Below are 22,096 nucleotides of genomic sequence, written 5' to 3' on the forward strand. Positions count from 1 at the left end.
CTTGCACCTTCTCTTAGTAAGTCATCAACATTAACAGCAAGATTTGGGGCACAAGTGCTGAGTGTGTTTGAGTAGCTGTTATGTATTAGGGTTGTCACAATACCACAAATTTACTAGTCTGTACCAATACCAGTGAAATTACATGATTTTTTTTTTCCCTCAATACTAAATTAAAAAAATAAATAAAAATTTGTTTAAAAACAAAACAACAGATGTCAAATAGGTATTGTTTATATGACAAAAATAACTACTGTCTTCAGCTTGAATTGAGTTTTCATGAGTATTTGCTAAATTCATACAATAAAATTGTATAATTCACAGACGTACATTAGTTAAAGACCGATCTACAGGAGTTAATTAAAATAATTGGGAGTTGATTTTAATTATTCTGTATATAAGCCAAAAGAAATTAGTTTTAATATTAGTGTTGTGCTACAAATTACTTGTCCGGTAGATGTCAAGATGATGACAAGCTGCTGCCGTGAGCCCGAACACAAGGAACCAGAAGAATAAGACGACATTAGTATGACACTTCAAGTAATGAAGCTGTTAGTGAAGACTGAGAGTCATTGCTTTGACACCATATGACACTTAAATGAGGCAATTTCATCTCATATCTAACACTGCTCTGTGACATTTTTTTTCTTTGGTCGGCTTTTAGTTTTATTAGCAATGGTAACATTGTATTGCGGCTAGCTTTCCTTGAGTTCACTGTATGTGGTAGTGAGGTGCAACGAAGTGCTGGTTCATGACACAGTCGAGCAAGATTCAAACACTGTAGAGTGCTTCAGGCTGATGGTCTACCTGTTTTGGTCAAGTGAAATGCAACGTTTTTCCATGTTTTGTATTTAAAGGTTGCTATGGAAGAATTGCATCCTATGTGTTTACAGTACTGCATGACACTGTAAGTAATCTATTACCATCACATTTTCAAAATTTTGGTGCTGACTTTGTACCAAACTATCTGTTCTTGTTACAACCCCACTACGTAAGGATTTTGTAAGCACTCAAGTTGATCTTCCAAAGGTGGGAAGAAGAGTGAGGCTCTCGCAGGAGTAATCCTGTGTGTGTCTGAATAATGCAGCTTCACATTCCGATTAATCCACAAATTATTGTTACCAGTAGCAGTGTCTTTCTGTATTCTGTCTACTCTATTCTGTCTTCTTTCTGCATTTCTGTATTTCATCTTGCGTTATTCACATGCATGTCTACTTAGTTTTGTAAGTTTATTAAAAATTCCCCATAAATAAGTTTGTGAATTGGCAATAAATTGGAAAGTGTTGGTAACCAGTAGTAACGTGTTCGAGAGTGGCTTTTCTTGCACATTCATAATGTATTCTATCTGTGTATTTACAGCAGCGACACTCTGGCTCTTCTCTCTGTCTTTCCCTTTGGGCTGCTACAATATTGTAAACAGTGCGATTAATAGCCCATGACTCATACACGGCTTCAAACAAGCCCTAGAGCAGCGGCCTGTAGCCTTTTAGGTGTCACACCCTCGTAATATTTGCCATTCCCCTCCCTCATATAGTGTTCAGCTTTCTTTTAATGTCGCAGGATACACGAGAAACTCCATACAGCAGTCCTGTCACCTACACTGCAAAAACAAGGTGTCTAAAAACACAAAAACTGAGGGAAATTATCTATCTGCATGAACAGACTAGAGCACCTCGCTTGTAGAGTGCAAACCTCCGCCAACGCTAGTTCTCAATTTCATAAATTTTTACCTTTGAAAAATATTCAAGGTCAACGTCCTGTTAGAAGTTGCTTTTCATAAGCTAAAATATAATGCGTAATATAAATCAGACGGACTTTTTAATGCTAAAATCAAATATCCGCTAAATCAGCAATATGGATCGGATGGGAATAAAACTTAATCTATACATTGAGAGTGCCAGTTTGCACCTCATTGTCACAAATGAGTGATTGAGACACTTTTGTTTGAGATATAATGCAAAATGTACACCAAATGGGCTTCTCAGTATTAAATTCAGATGTCCACAAAATTCACAATCTGAATCAGATCCGGGTCAAAATTTGTCAGGCAACAGTGAGTGCCAGTCTGCGCCTCACTTTCAAATTTGAGAGTGATTGGGGCATGTTTGATTAAGATATAATTGTAAAATATACATTAAATGGGGTTTTCAGTGTAAAATTTAAATGTTCAAAAAAATCTGAAATCTGGATCAGCTGCTTCATGTACAAAGACTTGTCTACTGAAAATGGCCTATGCCAAAACCCAGAAACTGGCTTAAGCACAAAAATATTCAGATATATCAAAGTGTGCATACGCATGGATCCACGCACGCACGTTCCGTTTGTACGTCACACTGAACGTGGAATTGAGAGCACATACACACGCACCATGCTCCTCCCTTTCCACAGCCCTATTTAAATGTGCAAATCCATGTAAATAGGCCCTGGGAGCTGGGAATTCCCCTCCATCAGATCAGTCAACATTAAAACAGAAAAGAAATTATACCGAGCGTGTGCTGTAGATGACTTGAAGATATGCAGGGATAGTTTATTTGGGAACCTGCCAAATGGAATAAAGATGAAACAGGAAAAGAGTTGAGCCCTGGTCCCACCGAATAATGAAGGATAAATAATGAGCCACGTAGCGTTTTTTTTTTTGTACGAGTCCAGTTATTCAACAATTGTGGGAGAATAGTGGCTCTTACAGGCAGAATATTTGGCTAACGAGGCTCATCTCTGAGCTTGGTGCTAATTTCAAGAAGTTCAAAATTTAGCAACAGCAGAGTGGGGCAGTTTGTGTATGAAGTATTACGAGGACAAACAAGCATTTTAGAGGCATGTTTGTAGTGAGGACAAGGCTGTTAAAAGCCCATTATCCGAGCACCTGGCGGCTATGAGGACAGGACAGGCTATTTTGGACAGGCTGTGTTGGCTCAGCCCTCTTGCGTACTATAATCCCACCTGCTTTGTGCGCCGCACACTATATATAAAATAATTATTTTGTAGTGGATTAAGCATTTTCTGTCAGTTTGGATGTTGAAAATCCCTCTAATCACTTCTGGAATCACAGAGGACCATTTCATTTGGAGCTTTTTTCCTCTTTGTCTCGTGCGCTGAGGTGAAGAACGTATTTGGAACATCCTAAAAGGTAATTATTTGTAATGTTTATATTGTAATAGCTTGGTAAAACAGTTGCATGTTCATTCCTTCTTTATAAGCAGCTGTAAAAGTATGTTTATGATAGATTTAACATCTTGTTATAATGGATCAGATAAGGCGCGCGCTGATGCAGTGTCTCGCACTCAAGGTGAGCATTTGCGCAGAACGCGAGCGTGCAAAATTTTGCAGACAATAATGGACGAACACAAAGTTAAAAGTTGGGTCACTAGTGTCAAAATGACTGTAAAGCCGCGGAAGAAATAAAGCCAGAGAGAAGAAGCACAGAGGTGACTGTCCAGGAACGCAGAACACGAGCACGCAATATAGGGATTTTGCAGACAGTAACGGACAGACACAAAGTTAAAAGTTGAATCACTGTCAAAACGACTGTAAGTCGTGGAAGAAATGAAGCCAGTGAGAAGAAGTGCAGAGGCGACTGTCCAGGAACCTGTCGTGCGGTTCTAGCTGGTCTGTGGATGTGTTTTTCTTGTGTTTTTCTTTTTTGGGGGATGGGGGGGGTGATCCACACAGTAGAGGGTGTATATAATTAAAGTGGCCACCTCATTGTGGTGTCTTTTTGCTTTGTTTTTTTTTCTTTTGGTCACAGAGAGATGGGTGAACACGCAGAACTGCTGCATTTAATGACTCTGAAACACAGGTGAACTACAGCCTGACACATGGATGCGCACACCGGTGGGATTGTGCAGTGGCTTTTTTTGGACTGCGTTTAGAAAATGTGACATCATCTTGAATGGATACTGTGAATTGAAAACCCACACTTTAAAGGGACCAAGTGTGGGAGGGCTGGAGGTTTGGACCAAATCCATACCTAAACGTGCACCAATGTCGCATTACATGGTGCTCCACAAGATCATATGTGGCTTGACGTGGGTCATATGCGGTGACACGAGCCATTCGAGGCTGGATGGGGCTCAAATGACATGTCAGTCGTGGCTCATTAGAGGCTGATACCTGGCACATGCGAGGTACTTAGAGGCACATAGAGAATTCTTCATAGTGGATACGTGATACATTTATACGTGGATCATTATTTGAATTATCACTGACAAATCCATATGTGGCTCATTATTCATGGCTTTAATATTTGGTGGAACCAAGGCTTTACTGGGAACGTGAGACCCTACTTCTGTGTGCTTAATACAATGCACACACACTGAAGTAAAAAAAAAAAAAAACGTGAGGGACGCCGTGGCCGACAACTTTACACATGCGTTTATTGACAAATACTGAACACGGGGCTGTTAAGAAGAACAAAAACTTATAATAATAACAAAAGACATATTTGAATGCACATATATGCCCAAATGTGCCCGCACTGGTTTTCATTGGGAATAATTACGCGAATAAACTACTCATTGCGCACGTGCCAGACAGAGGCACAAAATGCAGCATGACACGGTGGGGGGAGGGGGGTTATGGCTAGGGTTGGGGGAAGGAAGACAGTTACATTATGATTAGGGTTTAGAGAAGAGGTTAGAGTTAGAATAATAAAATTAAAAAACAAACATGTCACGGACATGTTACTCATTTCGTGACAGGAGCGTGAAAAAAAGATGAGACCAGCTGCAGCAATCACGCTGTTCGTCAGGATGAATTAGTCATGTGTTGAACCAGGCCGCCTAGCCACGATGTTGGATGCATTTGTGCATCACATATCATTTTACATTGATGGAATGAAAATGTTTCCCATTAACAACAACCATTTCATCGTATGATGGCGCCTAAACCGGCTCTTGCTACAAATTGTGCTGTAATGTTGGAATGTGATGTACCTGGATGACATTCGGATGATTGCGTTCCACACAACTGGCATGGCTCAGCTCAAGGTTGACTGGCACACTCCTGACCGATCGATCAGCTCCTGCAGGAATGCCCTGTTGCCAGGAAACCCAGCTTGGTCAGCACCTGTGTGGGCACAGATAACCCCTGTCTCCTCACCATATTGTGCTCTGGGCCAGTTGCAGTTGTGCACGAAACTCCAGTGAGAGTGGCCTTGGTAAACGAAATCGGCTTATGAGCCAGTTATTGTCACTTGTAAGTCAGTCCTCGCGTTTTCTTAATACACACTCATAAGCCTCTTTCACACCGGGGCTGCTTCGAGTTGCTTCATGTGGCGTCATGACGACGCAGGAATGTCTGCATCAGGTGCGCACAGCAGGGACAGAGAGGAGGTGTACAGTTTGGAGGTGTACAGTTTGGCTGCAGTTTGGCTGGATGTAAGCACCATTTTTTGCGTATGCACACTTTGTTCATGAGGCCCCAAATCTGGATCAAACTTTGTCAGTCAATAAAGGATAGCACCCTACATAATGCTGTCAAAAATGAAAGAAACAAGGTCATTTTTGAAAATTTGCTCAATGTTAAACTGGACAGACACTGTACGATATTTTCAATCATTGCGCTTGGCTCCAGCTCAAACTGTGCGACAAAACCGCAGGGTGTAAAGGTTCAGAGCGCACGATTAATGTTCTCACACTGTACGGCCCGATGCTCTGATGCAATCTGATTGCTCACATTGTACGTTCAAAAACCACACATCGGACTCATGTTTCCAGAAGCAAAACATAAACAGCTTTTTTTTTTTTTTTTTCTTTTTTTTCAAACTTTATTTACATTCCTTATTTTTACAAAAACTCTCGATGGGAGACATCAAAGTTTTAACAACAACAAAAAAAAAAATACAAGACTTTAAATGAGTTGAAGAATAATTGTGAAAAAAGAAACAGAAGCTGCGTTCCCAAAGAGATGATCATTGTTTATGCTCTCTCCGGTGTTTGCACATGCACAGTGCGAGAGACTCTTGTAGCGCTGCTTCAGCAGCACGCAAGCCTCACAATTGCCGACCAGAATATCAAACAGTTTTGATTTTCATCCGACCATATGATTGCCAATCGGGAGGTGATCGTGAGAGGTTAAACGCAGCTTGTTACTCCATGTATACTACATGATGCAGGGCGTGCGATTAAGCTGAAACTCGGCGCGATCCAAAAAATTTTTACACGAGTGAAAAATTGGCTGAAAAAGGGCCAAAACTCACACAGTGTAAGCCCAGCTTTAAAGGATAGGGATTTTTCCAGTTTTCCAAGATTTTTCTGACTTTGAGCTTTGACCTTTGACTGTGAAAAATTAATCACTATGTGAATCCTCTGTAAAAAGGTCATAATATATGAAAAATTCTGGGTTACAGGCTGTTCACAAACAGCGGTGAAAACATAACGTCTCTCCAAATTCATTGGTGGAGGTAATAATTTCACTTGACAAGATGTCTTGAATTAAGATTGTGAAATCTAGAAATAAGCATGTCGAACACTTAAAATAATAAATTCTCTTAAAACAAGATAACTTGTCTAAGTTTTTTTAATCCTGGTCACAACTAAATAATGTGCACTGTAGGTACGAGAAGAATTCCCTTTTAGGCTGAAATGCAGGCAAGCATTTCAGATCTAATCTGTCACTTTGTCAGAATTGAATAAAAGGTCTGTAACGGCAGTATTGTAACAAGGACAATAATTAGATAGAAAATAGCTTTGTAAGCCCGAGGAGTCAGTTGTACCAAAGGCATCAAATATTTGTTTCTAGTGGTTTCCTGCTGCATTCCTTTGTTCTTTATGACCGCCATTAATTGAATTTGAGGTTTTCACTCTCTCCATTTTATTTATTGGAGGATTATCAAGGCTGACTGCAGTGATTAGACTTTTCCTGCTTGCATTATCCATATAAGGTGATTGTCCCAAACTGAACTAAACTATCAATAGTGGGGCCGAGCCCGGTGTTATCCTGTAGATTTGTGTTGGCTTCATAAAACATACTTTTAAGAGTCTTTGTTTGCTTACTCTGTGCGCTCCAGCTATCATAAACCACTGCTCCAAAGTTGATTGACCGGTGAATCACCACAGCTGCTTCACTTAACAATGAGATCACAGCGTGCAACAGAGTCACTAACAGTGTGCGGTTTAAACTAGTTTTAAACTTCACTGTGTTGTTCCGACACCAAATGAAGTGCTTTAAGAATCTACAACCCCTGGCAATAATTATGGAATCACCGGCCTCGGAGGATGTTCATTCAGTTGTTTAATTTTGTAGAAAAAAAGCAGATCACAGACATGACAAAACTAAAGTCTTTTCAAATGGCAACTTTCTGGCTTTAAGAAACACTATAAGAAATCAGGAAAAAAAATTGTGGCAGTCAGTAACAGTTACTTTTTTAGACCAAGCAGAGGGAAAAAAAATATGGAATCACTCAGTTCTGAGGAATAAATTATGGAATCACCCTGTAAATTTTCATCCTCAAAACTAACACTTGCATCAAATCAGATCTGCTCATTAGTCTGCATCTAAAAACGAGTGATCACACCTTGGAGAGCTGTTGCACCAAGTGGACTGACATGAATCATGGCTTCAATACGACAGATGTCAATTGAAACAAAGGAGAGGATTATCAAACTTTTAAAAGAGGGTAAATCATCACGCAATGTTGCAAAAGATGTTGGTTGTTCAGTCAGCTGTGTCTAAACTCTGGACCAAATACAAACAACATGGGAAGGTTGTTAAAGGCAAACATAGTGGTAGACCAAGGAAGACATCAAAGCATCAAGACAGAAAACTTAAAGCAATATGTCTCAAAAATGGAAAATGCACAACAAAACAAATGAGGAACAAATGGGAGGAAACTGGAGTCAACGTCTGTGACCGAACTGTAAGAAACCACCTAAAGGAAATGGGATTTACATACAGAAAAGCTAAACGAAAGCCATCATTAACACCTAAACAGTACTCTTCATCAATCTGGCTCCAACTTTCTCTGATTGCTGTTGCCAGATCAGCTTTGCAGGTTGGAGCCTTGTCATGGACCATTTTCTTCAACTTCCACCAAAGATTTTCAATTGGATTAAGATCCGGACTATTTGCAGGCCATGACATTGACCCTATGTGTCTTTTTGCAAGGAATGTTTTCACAGTTTTTGCTCTATGGCAAGATGCATTATCATCTTGAAAAATGATTTCATCATCCCCAAACATCCTTTCAATTGATGGGATAAGAAAAGTGTCCAAAATATCAACGTAAACTTGTGCATTTATTGCTGATGTAATGACAGCCATCTCCCCAGTGCCTTTGCCTGACATGCAGCCCCATATCATCAATGACTGTGGAAATTTACATGTTCTCTTCAGGCAGTCATCTTTATAAATCTCATTGGAACGGCACCAAACAAAAGTTCCAGCATCATCACCTTGCCCATTGCAGATTCGAGATTCATCACTGAATATGACTTTCATCCAGCCATCCACAGTCCATGATTGCTTTTCCTTAGCCCATTGTAACCTTGTTTTTTTCTGTTTAGGTGTTAATCATTTAGCTTTTCTGTATGTAAATCCCATTTCCTTTAGGCGGTTTCTTACAGTTCGGTCACAGACGTTGACTCCAGTTTCCTCCCATTCGTTCCTCATTTGTTTTGTTGTGCATTTTTGATTTTTGAGACATACTGCTTTAAGTTTTCTGTCTTGACGCTTTGATGTCTTCCTTGGTCTACCAGTATGTTTGCCTTTAACAACCTTCCCATGTTGTTTGTATTTGGTCCAGAGTTTAGACACAGTTGACTGTGAACAACCAGCATCTTTTGCAACATTGCGTGATGATGTACCCTCTTTTAAGAGTTTGATAATCCTCTCCTTTGTTTCAATTGACATCTCTCGTGTTGGAGCCATGATTCATGTCAGTCCACTTGGTGCAACAGCTCTCCAAGGTGTGATCACTCCTTTTTAGATGCAGACTAACGCGAAGATCTGATTTGATGCAGGTGTTAGTTTTGGGGATGAAAATTTACAGGGTGATTCCATAATTTATTCCTCAGAATTGAGTGAGTCCATATTTTTTTTCCCTCTGCTTGGTCTAAAAAAAAGTAACCGTTACTGACTGCCACAATTTTTTTCTTGATTTCTTAGTGTTTCTTAAAGCCAGAAAGTTGCCATTTGAAATTGACTTTAGTTTTGTGTCATGTCTGTGATCTGCTTTTTTTCTACAAAATTAAACAACTGAATGAACATCCTCTGAGGCCGGTGATTCCATAATTTTTGCCAGGGGTTGTATTTTAAGAGAGATCAGCCACATCAGTATGAACTGCTGTAACAGTGATACTACTACTGAACAGATTCATTATGTTTAGTCTGCTGTGAGAAGAAAAAAGTATAAAAATAAAATAAAAAGTATTTAAAAAGCCAACATTTCCCCCTACCAATTGACCCTATGTCTAAAATGCTTCCTACAGAAACTTCTTTCAGGCCTGTTCTTCTAAATTCTGAGAGAAGTTCTTGCCTTTCTCTGGAACATTTATTACAGTGCATGAGGACATGCTGCACTGTCTCTGGCTGTTGACATTCCAAACATACTCCATCCTGATGCTTTCCTAGGAGGAAGAGAGTACTGTTCAAGAAAGAATGACCGGTCTAGCAAAAGTGACTTCATCCTTTTTCAACCCATTTCTTCTGCAACTACTTAATGAATCTGTCACTCTACTAGCTATTGAAAATAATTGCCTACCCTTAAGCCACCTTGACACTTGCACGAATTTGAGCCCTGCAGTCCGCACAGTTCGGCGTGCCAGTCCGACCTGCTTTGTCCCGCTGAACACCATGCTTTGTCCCACTTGATGCCACGCTATATAAGATAATCATTTTGTAGCCAATGACGCATTTGCTGTCAGAACTTGGCTGATGAAACCATTTCATCGCTCTCAGAATCGCAGAGAAATTATTTATGGCTGCACCTTGCCTCGTGCGCATCTCATGGTAGACAACGCATTTTGAATAGTCTCAAAGGTAATTATCTACATTATAATAGTCAAGTGGCTTCTGTGTGTGCGTGAGCATGGCTTTGATCGCACTAAAACCGGGTGGAGCTGACATTTGCCGTTTGGTATACTTATGTATTTTGGGTCAAGGATGAATGCTGTGAAAACAGAAAGTTGATGGGACAAATATTTTTGGAGAAGGTATGGATCTTATCTAACTACACTGAACAATGGATGTTGCAAACTACTTTCTGGATTCACACGCCAGTCCAGCAGAAGATGGTAAGTCATCTTTTAATAAAAGTGTGAGTGTGGTGAGTGATTTTGTTTTGTAAGTTCAATGTAAGCACAAAATATAATTGTAAAAAATTGTAAAAATGTTCAAATTTCAGTTTTTCATTTATATAGCTCCAAATCACAACAAAATTGCCTCAAGGCGCTGGGAGCAACGTTAAAAATACTTGGATGACACAAGACAGTGAACACACTTATTTACGTTGTGGTCCATTTAAAAATGAAATGACAAAATTGAAGTAAAAATATAATAATAATACTAATAATAATAATGTGTATATGATAACAAGAACTTGAACAATTTATAAATACATTAAGACAGTAAATTAACATTAGAAAAATGTCAGCTACCTATTTTATAAACACTACCCAATCTAGGCAACACGCTAGTTTATAATATTTATATTGTAATGGTTTGGTAAAACAGTTGCATTTTCATTCCTTGAAATGAATTAGATAATATATCTGTAAAATTATGTTTATTATAGACGTAACCTCTCGTCATAATTGTTCAGATGCCCTGCGCTCAATGAAACGCAGTGTTGTTAAATAGGTTGTGCAGCGTTCACGGTTAATGCACAAAATTAATGCATGTCAGAAGTTTTGAACATTTCAAAATGTTCTTTGTGCACTGGCACGCAGCTGTGCACAGTTCAAGTGCAGTTAATGGGGAGTTTACTCACTGGCATGCAAGAATATCTATAAAGCAAGAAGTGTCTGTGTGAGTGTGAGTATGTGGCTGGAATGTCTCTGTATTTGTCAGATTGGCCTCAGCTTTCGGCTATGGCTTGCGTATAACATGATGATGTGCATCCTTTTATTATGAAAATTTGGGGAATTCATTTTCAAAACCTTTATTTTGAAACCTTTATTTTGATTAGTGGGAAGTGATGGTCTAGTGGTTAAGCGTTTGGCTTGAGACCAGAGGATCCTTGGTTCAAATGTCAGCCTGACCGGAAAATCACTAAGGGCCCTTGGGCAAGGTCCTTAAGCCCCTATTTGCTTCCGGTGTATAGTGAGTACCTTGTATGGCAGCAGCCTCACATCGGGGTGAATGTGAGGCATTATTGTAAAGTGCTTTGAGTGTCTGATGCAGATGGAAAAGCGCTATATAAATGCAGTCCATTAACACTGTAACATTTGTACTTCCAAGATGTCCAAGATGTAGCTCGCTGATGTTACTGGTAGCAAAGTAAAAAAAAAAAAACATCAGATAGTTCATGTTGCTCACACCATTTCACAATAAAACATTTAATACCAACATCCCAGCAAATACTTTTACTCGGCTGTTTCTAGGCATGGGTATTGATAAGATTTTATCAATATTGATGCCATTATCGATTCTGCTTATCGATCCGATTCCTTATTGAGTCCCTTATCGATACCTTGTGAATTTTGTACTAAAAGTAGGCTTTACAGGTTTTCTATGTATTTCATTGAGTCTTAAAGTAAATAAATATGAAATTGGTCACTGTATCCTTGATCTCTGGACATAAATAAAAATAAACAAAATGGTGTTTCGCTTTGAAGTTATTAATTCCGACTGGACTCTATCGTTCTAACTTGACTTGGCAGAGAGCCGCGCAGCGTTTGGATCTGTGTGAATAGAACGGAGGACTGTTCTTGGTTCTTTCTCGCAACAAGACAGGAGTCCCAGTTACTAACTTTAATCCGCACAAAAGTTAGTCAAGTCACGATTGACATATTCAGGGATGAAAGTGGTGAAAAACAAAAAAAAGCTGAAACCCAAAATTACCCCCCACCACCACCTGCACAAAAATGTTTCAATTCTAGAAGCTCTGAAATGCAATCTGGGACTATTCCAGATGATAAACTGGAGTGAGTGCAGCATCCATTTAGGTGAGAAAAAAAAAAAACTTTCCTTATTCAAATTTATTCCAGTAGTATTCTGCTCTTACTAGGATGCAGCAATTTTCTAGTTTGGCAGATAGTTCTGGAGGAAATCAATGAAGAAATTAACACATTGAAAATATGGTTTGACCGAAACAAACTGTCATTAAACTTAAATAAGACAGGGATGAAATGGAGGCGTAAGAGTCACTAGCTGTTTCTATTCAGGTTCTTTTTGTCTCTTTCTCTAAAATTGTATATAATAAGTATATATTGTATATAATAATCATTAGATTATTAATATATAAACAAAAATAAATTAAAAAAAATTACAATTTGAAAACAAATGCACCTGAACGTGATGACAGCTGCAACTACTTAATGCTAACTTTTAAAATTTTTGAAAATGCCATAGACATGCTAAAGCGTTAGCATCGCTTCCGTTTTTAAGTTATAAAATACATCTATCAACTGTTTCAGAACACCATAACAGGTCAGTTTAACATAAAAAAGGTAAATAATACTCACAGATGTATGCTCTTTAGGGTTTTAGCGGGTGAAAATTAAGCGAAAGAAAGAATAAACAAAGCAATAGATCGAAGCACTGCTTCAATCTGTGAACCACTGCTTCGATTGGTTCAACGTTCAAAGCAAAGCCGTGCTGCAGAAAAGTTGATTATGGACTCGCTGCAGGGTCTGTAATCAATGTAGAGAAATGATGATTTTTCCTGACAAACACCCCCAAAATAACGGCCACTCTTAAGGACCGATAACAGAATCGTTAAGCAAAAAGTTTATTGATGTCGGTGGATCAAATCATTTCTTGACGATACCCGAAAGGAACCGGTTCTCGATACCCATCCCTAGCTGTTTCACAGTATTTTCCACATTTTGGGGTCACATAGGTGTCAAAATCAAGTTAAATATATAATTATTTTGGTTCTTGGTTCTTGAAGTAATAGGTCTTGAGTCTCGAGTCTCGAGCACAGTTCTTTTTCATTTTGTCACAATTTACTATTATGATATCTTAATCAAAAATGGGGACAGACACTACATTTTTATGATTCTATTAGTTCTGGGGACTAAATCTCAGCATAAACCTTAAAAGTATTCATAATTTTGGTACTTTTTGTCAAGTATGCATGGTTTTCTCGGATTTAACTAAAATTTATGGAGCAACAGTTGCTATTTCATGCTATATGAGCTCCTTTACATTACCAGGCATTTGTTTGCATTAAAAAAGTTGGAAGATATTTGCTTCTGAAATGATCACCTTGTCGAAATGCCACAGAATATGCTAAATTGGCATTTATTTCATCCTCTGAGGCCGGTGATTCCATAATTTTTGCCAGGGGTTGTACAACCATCCATGAGAAATCTACTTAAGCTCCCAATTTTTTTTATTGCAGTACAGCTAGTAGTAGTAGTAGTAATAATAATAATAATAATATAGCCATTATTGTCATTGTACATTGTATACATACGTACAACGAAATTTGTCCTCTGCATAAATGTGTGCCAGTGCAAGAATCAAATTCATGCAAGTGTCAAGGCACCTTTAGTCTCCTGCTCCCTGCATTTTCACCATTGTAAGTTAATTTCCCTCCTGGCAATATGTGCTGGAAGCAACATTAGTGTTATCGCAACCCCTTTCCTTGCTACACATCCCTAATTGGCAAAAGAATGTCATAAATGAGGTCTTGCTGACTCCTGGATAAACCTGTCCCGGTAATATTGATAGCCGACACAGCGTCAGTTCAATGTGCACTGTTTGCACTGTATTTTATTAAATGTATTTAAGTAATATCACTGTGAAGCTGTGTGTGTTGGGTGGGGGGGTCGCCGCATTATGGTAGTTGTGCCGTATATTTTCCTGCTTTTTTGTCCTTTTCCAATCATGCCTGTGCTTTTAATGTTATTCTGCACAAGTGTTATTGAAATGCTCATCAATGAATAACATGTAAATAAGCAACACAAAAAGTTACGTACAAAGTAAGTTCAAACACAAACATGTTCAGACAGAAACTGAAATACAAAAAAGTTGTAAACTCATGGAAAATTTGTGCAGTTGTAGTGTTCATTAATTTCAGCCTTTAAATGCACGAAATTGCATCAAAATTTAAACACTTCGGTGGTTGTAGTTTGCGTTGCACATGTATGCCTGGGCCAGTAGAATTTTTGTGAGGCCAGTAACTTCTCAAAGCTACTGGCCCTCAGTGGCAAAAAGTGGTCAGTGTCTAGCCCTGCACATTTACAGTTTTATTTGTTTGTTTGTTTATTTAAAGGCAGTCGTCTAAGTAGGGGTGGGTGATATGATGTGAAATTAATGTCACAATTCAATTTTTGGAGCTAACTGTATTATATGATGGTATTACTGGTTTTGCACTAAATGACCACTTTAATCATTCTTTTTTTTTTTCTTTTTTTTTTTTTTTAGTGCTGGGCTGTTTTCACATCTGCACCTTCGAAGTTAAAATCTGAATGAAAAACATCATGAATCGAAGGGTTTTTTTTTTTCACCATTTTATATGTTTAAATTGTTGGTGTATGTATTCACTCACATACACACACACACACACATACTAAAACACAAAGGAACAGTTTTCCATGACCGTTATGCCTTCTTTTGAAAACTAGTTTATACTGAGTTATGTGTCATCACAACCTCGGTGCTGCAGTACTGATCAGAGCTGTGCTGTAATGAATATTTATCTCCAAATTAATGAGTATTTGCTGTTATTTGTTTTATTATTTCATCTGCATTATTATGCATCTGCATTATGTTAGCATCATTGAATTTATTTATTTATTTGTTTTTTTTCTGGCCTGACTGTGCAGTCCATACATGTGACGAATGGGACATTGGCGTACTGCCCACCTGTACACCTAAGTGTATGGGTTTTTTTTAAGCATGCGTAAGGTAACAGCTCAGTATGACTTTTTTAACAAGCAGCCAAATTCAGAAAAAAGAATATGAAATATTGACAAAGAAAAGCGAAAGCGCGCCGGGTGCAGTGTGAATTGAGTTTATGATCTGCCTGCCTGCTCCGTAGAAACTCTAAATGAATGCGTGAGACTGTAACCGTCTGTGAGGGTTCCACTCTTTGTGTTCAGCTATAGCCAACCTGCTTTCCTCACACTTTTACACATTTCCTGCTATTCACTTATTTGTAGTATTTATGTCCTCGCAACAGTACTATTATGCCCCCTGCAGAGTTGCATCAGCTATTTTATTTTTTCCTTCCTTTTTTTTTTGGTTTGTTTTGCTCATTTCCACCCACAGTGTGCGGGACTGTTAGCTTCCAGAAAGAGCCAATTTTAAAGTTGTCACGACAGCCATACGTTCTCGCACAGGTGTGTGAGTGCTGTGTGTCTGAAATAGCTCCCGCTACACATCTGCCCTCCTTCCATTTTTGAAACAGCTATGGATAGTATGGTCAAAATATATCAATCAATCAATTTTTTTATATAGCGCCAAATCACAACAAACAGTTGCCCCAAGGCGCTTTATATTGTAAGGCAAGGCCATACAATAATTATGTAAAACCCCAACGGTCAAAACGACCCCCTGTGAGCAAGCACTTGGCTACAGTGGGAAGGAAAAACTCCCTTTTAACAGGAAGAAACCTCCAGCAGAACCAGGCTCAGGGAGGGGCAGTCTTCTGCTGGGACTGGTTGGGGCTGAGGGAGAGAACCAGGAAAAAGACATGCTGTGGAGGGGAGCAGAGATCGATCACTAATGATTAAATGCAGAGTGGTGCATACAGAGCAAAAAGAGAAAGAAACAGTGCATCATGGGAACCCCCCAGCAGTCTACATCTATAGCAGCATAACTAAGGGATGGTTCAGGGTCACCTGATCCAGCCCTAACTATAAGCTTTAGCAAAAAGGTTTATGTATATATAAATAAAATAAAATGAGACACACAAAATATATATGTGTCTCAAGGCTGCAGGCAACACTCAGTCAGGAAAGGGGACAATACCAGTGGTTTTATTTGTTTATTTTTATTATTAGTTTAAAAAAATCAGGATTTGCATAGAACAGATGGTTGTTACAGAGATTATGTTGAAGGTATCGCTGCAAAGGGGAGCTCCTGTAGTCATCAAAGCATAGCTACAGCTGGTTGAAGGGGACCAAATCCATTCAAGAGGTGATTTGGTTCCATTTTACCAGCTTTAGCAAAGCATTGCAGAGTCACTGGATTCATAGACAGACATTGGTACTGGCGTGAAGTTGTCTGGCTTGACTGCAGGGTAGTTATTTTTTTCTAGCAAAACTGGAAACAGAGAAAGACATATTGCATTTTCACTGTAGTTTGGGGTGTGTGTGTGCTGTGGCTGTGTTTTTTCACTCACTCATACGTTCACCTTCATCCACTGTTTGTGACACTCGGGTGTACTTAGCACACAACTCCACCACCACACCAACAGTGCATAGTTACAGTCGATCAAGCCCAGCTGACTTCCTGTGTGCCGTCTCCCAGCTCACCCTGTTTGTCATTCTCAGTGTCTCTTTAAGATTTATGCTCACCTCGTCACAAAGACAGCAAAATTGTTCCCTCAGAAAAGGATAATAATAATCTGTGGCAGTGCACTTGAGTCAAATGTCCTGGAGTCATGAAGCAATTACAGACTCTGACAGATGGGCCCTGCTGCAAGTGTGCTGCCGCTCCGGTCACAGTGACGCCCAACAGACAAATGCGGAGACATAAGCACGTACACAAGCTCTCTACCTCGTCCTCCTACAGCCGCACTCTGGGGTGTCAAGTCACAATATTAATTTACACCAGCCATATAAGTCCGAGGGACTGATTTGTAGTGAAGGGCTACTGTTTGAACACAGAGTAGAATATTGTCTTTTTTATGGCTGCACAGTACAGCATTACAAAATTACAAAATTTGCCAATAAAGCGTTTCCTGTACTAATACACAAATTGTCATAGTAACTCTCACATTTTATCCATGAACAATCATTAATTTTTAAAAATCTCATTATTGCCATATTTCTCACTGGTACTACAGAACGTTCAAGCACATCTGAAAACAAACTTACAGACCAGTTCATACAATAAGTCATATAGAATTTCTTTGGTTTTATGTAACGTCAATGTCTTTTTTTTCCTTTATCATTACTATTTGACATTCTGTAATAGGAGTGTGAAGCATAGGTATTACACACTAATTATTGATCTCTATGTCAAAGCGCAGTTAAATTTTTCAGAGCGGCCAATGGCGTCTGAGGGATATTTAGCACTTCTTGTAGACAGGACTGAGGTCAGTGTGAGGCCAGCTTGATATCACGCCAGAGCAGTATATTTGAAACATGCACATTCACTCCTGCACGCTCATGCACAATGTTTCAGTCACCCAGTGTCAGGTGGCCAGGCTGCACACCTCGTCCACGAGCCATAACGGGGGAAAACCAGGGGAGGGACGACAGGCACTGAGCATTTGATAATGTCAGCATCTGCTGTGTTTGTCACTCACACAGCAGCTCCTTGCTTTTGAGGGCCTGGGAGAAACATGCAGTGGCAGCCGTGCGTGCTTAAAGCCCAGCGAACACCTGATAAAGCAGCATCCTTCTAGTGCTCACTTCCTGTAGTTGATTTAAAAATGGGATAAAAATTTTAAATCTTGTAAGATGAAGTCCCCCCCTCCCCATTGTTTCCCTCATATTTCTTTATTACAAACCCAAATAAGAAGCTGTTAGAGAATAAATAATTTACTTGTGTAAATGTTTGAGAATTAACCTCCAATTCTTGAGTCAGACTCTTTGCATCATAAAGACTAATTTCATCAGTAATTTACCGTATATGTTACAAACTACTTGGTGTTTAGGGTTTATATATGTTATTACCATTTCAGCCTCACTTAAAATGCATTATGTAAATGTTGAACATTTAACCACCTAACTTATTTCCTTTAAACAATGGGAAATGGTGCAAGTTTACCAAAATGTTGCAGTTGTATTATACTGGGAAGCATGTCCCCCCTCCAAACAATAGTTTCACTGCAGAAGCAATGCAATCATCTCATTGTGTGACTTTAATTTTAATTTATTTAACTCAAGAAGCTTGTTTTTTTTTTTTTCAGCTTTGATCAGCCGCTACTTATTTACTGTCATTGTGACCTGAAATGATCATTTTGTGTCGACAGGTTACATGATGGTATATCCAGAGGTTGAATTTTTTTTTTTTTCTTCAGTCTGGATTTGACGCTTATTACAAAAATATCTTTAGTATATTCTTTCATTTACAGTGCATTAAAAGGCTTAAAGCAAGCACGCTCATGCTTAAAGTTGCAGTGGGTTTGACTCATCCAAGTAGATGTTAGAAAGTATCAGATGTGAACGGCTGTCTACGCTAACTACTCCCTAGCCCCAACTCCACTGCCCCCTTTTCATTTCACTCTGTGCCTCTGTTCATATTCTTTTCCCTTTATTTGTTTGAAACAGTCCACAATTGGAATCAGCTGACAGGCCAGAGTTGACCTTGATCCTGCATTGTCACTTTTTGATGGTCTAATCTGACTGGCAGGCGGGCCAGCAAAGCATTTGGCAAGCATAGCAAACGTGAACAATGAAAGCATGAGTTGAGGGAGGGCAGTAGGGGAGTACAGGGTAGCCGGGTTGATGCAGGGGTTGGGGTGTGGAGAAGAGCATGAGCATAAAGGGAGGGGGCCCATATAGTTAAACACACAAGATTATTAACACGGAAGCTATATGGTATAGCACTAGAATAGTGTCAGCTTGTGGTGGCAGCGGCTTCATTGCCTTTCCAGTCTGCCTCATCAGCAGTTAATTCCTCCTGTGTCAGTTGCATGTATGAAAGAAAGAGAAGAAAAAAAAAAGAAAAAAAAGAATGTGGGAACAATGCCATAGTGGTACAATTCACAGTGCTTTCCTTCTCTCCTTGAACCACATGGATCATGTTTGGAAAGATTATGGTATTAATGGTCAGGAGTAACTGCAGCTGACGTTGGTGCTAAGTTGCAGTCAGCTGAATTTCAAAGGCAGTAATGTAGTAAAAATCACCCAATAATGAAAAGAGATGCTGTTCATATTGAGATATCACAGGGTGACTCATTGTCCTTAGTTGGCGCTGATGGCATATGTAGCTTCTTAAATTTGTAGTGCTGTCAGAGTAAGCCTAAAGCATTATTGCTATTGTTTCATGCTAACTCGTGTAGTAGTCCAATGAATTGTTGGAATACCTCGAATGAGGGGTTTTTATTGGCTAAGTCAGCCGCTTTGAGAAAGCTGTAAGTTCCCTACAGCGATTATTGCTGCAGTGAAACTGCCCAGAGACAGTATAGCTAATGTATGTGCTTTACCACTCACTTTCACACTTTCGTCTTCCTCTCTCTCTCTCTCTCTCTCTGTCTCTCTCTTTCTCTCTGTCTTTTGCTCGCCGTCTCACACCATGATCACAGTCATGTTAATTTGCATAGTTTAACACACATTAGACATCAGTTTCCGAGCATGAGGGCTGCACCTCACCAAGAATACATACTTCTTTACATTCCATAGCTTTCACATCTTCATATGGGTACATAAAGAAGTATGTACACCAAGGAGGTAATCGTGAGTTTGACATTTTCTCACCTTTCACCAAGGTCAGGAAGTTATAAGCAGAACATTTTTCCTCACCGTTCTCTCTCCCAAGTATGGTAGTCTGCACCGTAAGGTGACTTTGAGTGTAAAGTCAGTTCAACGCTCACAGCTTTCCTTAGTTGCCATGTAAGGTTGAACCTCGAGTCCCCCCGCCCCTGAACATAACAGACGTTTTTCAGTCCATACCATAGTTGACTGTCCCAGTGACCCCCCACTGTCCTCCAGACAACTGGGAGAAACCATTTGTGCCCCAGTTAGGAATGTAGCTTCCGTGTCCATTTACAGTATCTGTAAAGCTTTCTTCTTTTTTCTCCCTCCTTCAAGGAAAAAGGTAGCGGTAGATTGAAGGTTTGAGCAAAAACGGCAGCAGCAAACTGAAGCGTTTCTCCATGATGGAAAGTCCTTGTTGTGATGTTCTCCTTTGTATATCTTCTCCTTTATGAAAACTGTTTACGCTGTCCAAGGAGTAGAGTTGCACCTATAAGGGTAATGACCCGGCTGACATTCTACACTTTCACACTTCTGGTTTACCTCACAGCCTGCCTCACTGATATATCTCTCTCTGTCTCTCTCAGCCCCACTGTATATCTTCCTTTGTCCTTTCCCACATCTCACTGTGACTGTATTCTTGTAACATTTTAACCCCCTGCCACCTGGCCCTTGTCTGTTGTGTGAGCGACATCTCTAACCTGCTAGTCGGATCACTTGCTGATGTTTGAAAACGAGCATGATCCAAGTGGAACAGGAAACTATTGTGAACAGGATTTGGGCTTTAGTCGCAGAGGCAGGCCATAGGTCACATTAAGGCACTAATGCCCACTCAGCATTTGCGGATTGGTCCGCCTGCCTTCTCTTTTTTGAATCAGTCTCTCTCCCTTTCTACATTTCCTTTTCCTCTCACTGTGCTTAAATTAGTTTAATTTTGTATTTTTTTCCCCTTCTTTTTCTGTGATCACGCCTCACCTCATTGTGTTTACAATGAGACCAACTGTCCGATTGCAGACAGGGTGGAAGAGATCAATAGCCATTTTCATGGTGGTGAGAATTGTTCAGTAAGTCTCTAATGAATCTTTACCCCAGACCAACACATTCCACAAGTCAACAGTGTCCCCAACCACAATAATGCAGCCAGCAGGCTAAAAGCTGAGGCAGTAGGTGCAAAAAGAAATTTGACCGTGGGAGACTAGTGTAAGCCTGATTTTCATTATTACATTGCACATAACTGAATAAATGTTGTGGAGTGTTTGTGTAAGAGAAGGGTTTGGGCGAGTTGGATGACAGATGACTGTTCTTGTCATAGATTGGGTTGGGCAGGTGGATGAGCGTGGTCCAAAAGGTGTGACGCCCTGCTTAGGAAATGTCACAGTCACCCGAGAGGGTGATCAAATGGGTGAGATGGGGGGTGAAATTCCTTTCTACACAGTGTAGGGTGGAAGTTTGAAAACGTGAACTAGCATATTGGCGTGGTGGTTGATCTGGTTTTGGCAACATTACTGAAGTACCATGTGCCCTGCACCCTGCCTAGCCTATAGCAATCACTTACCGCAAGAGGAAGAAAAGAAACTGGGTTACTATCTTGAGTGCTATGAGTTCCGTCAGTGACACACATCTACTCGGCCAACCATTACTACCCAATATCCCCTCCCACCTATCCTCACCCCCCCTCCCCAAAAACATCTGTGTTAATACACTTCTCACAGCTGTGTGTAGTCAGTCGGCTTTTTCCCTGTTCCAAACTGCTGACCTGCCCGCTGTTCATTATTCTGATGCTTTGTCATCCTTCTGGTAGCCATAGTCCATCGGTTCAGCCAACCTCGGACTTTAAAAAGTGCAATGTGTCCTCAAACTTACCTCCCGTCAATTAAGAAGGGTTGCAACCTCCACACCCCATTTTAATTATAAAGTGGTCCGACTAAGATCACCCAGACCACCAAGAAAAAAAAAAAAAGAAAAAAAAAAAAAGAAAACTAAGCTATTCAGAGTCCTGGTAATTACTGTATCCTTAGCCCCGGTCACAAATCATCTTGGAAGGTGTCAGTTGCAGAGGAGGTATTGAGCATAGGGAATGTCTCTCCACACCAGTGTAGGTCTCAGTTAATGAGTCCATCATTAGATCGCGGCAGGACTGCAACCATGAAGCCTAATGAGCCAAAGAGCTCTGCTGCTGCAGCATGTCCGGCCAATGCCAGGAATACAGGGCTGAAAGAGAGGAAGAGAAAAAGAGAGTGAGATAGAGGAGGAAGAGAGAGAGGAAAGGAAGAGATCAAGAGAGAGAAAGTGGAAAGCGCAAAAAAAAGAGCTAAAATCCATGTGGAGCAACTCTCTAGTCTCCGTTTCCCTGTTCCACTTTATCCTACATATTCTTCCTCTCAATACTTTTTTATTTTGCAAAG

General features: G+C 39.9%; 1 protein-coding gene and 1 long non-coding RNA gene across 7 annotated transcripts in view; one reads left to right on the forward strand and one right to left on the reverse strand.

Moving 5' to 3' along the window:
• Window positions 1–22,096, forward strand: part of mib1 (mindbomb E3 ubiquitin protein ligase 1) — a 143,105-nt gene that overhangs the window by 56,254 nt on the left and 64,755 nt on the right. The gene's annotated exons all lie outside the window — the stretch shown is intronic.
• LOC117522471 lies at window positions 9,358–9,881 on the reverse strand. The gene is made up of 2 exons (XR_004564221.1): window positions 9,483–9,881; window positions 9,358–9,445 (listed from the first exon to the last, which is right to left on the reverse strand). It is a non-coding gene; the product is annotated as an uncharacterized LOC117522471 (long non-coding RNA).

Source organism: Thalassophryne amazonica, chromosome 12, assembly GCF_902500255.1.
Source record: "Thalassophryne amazonica chromosome 12, fThaAma1.1, whole genome shotgun sequence".
Classification (NCBI taxonomy): domain Eukaryota; kingdom Metazoa; phylum Chordata; class Actinopteri; order Batrachoidiformes; family Batrachoididae; genus Thalassophryne; species Thalassophryne amazonica.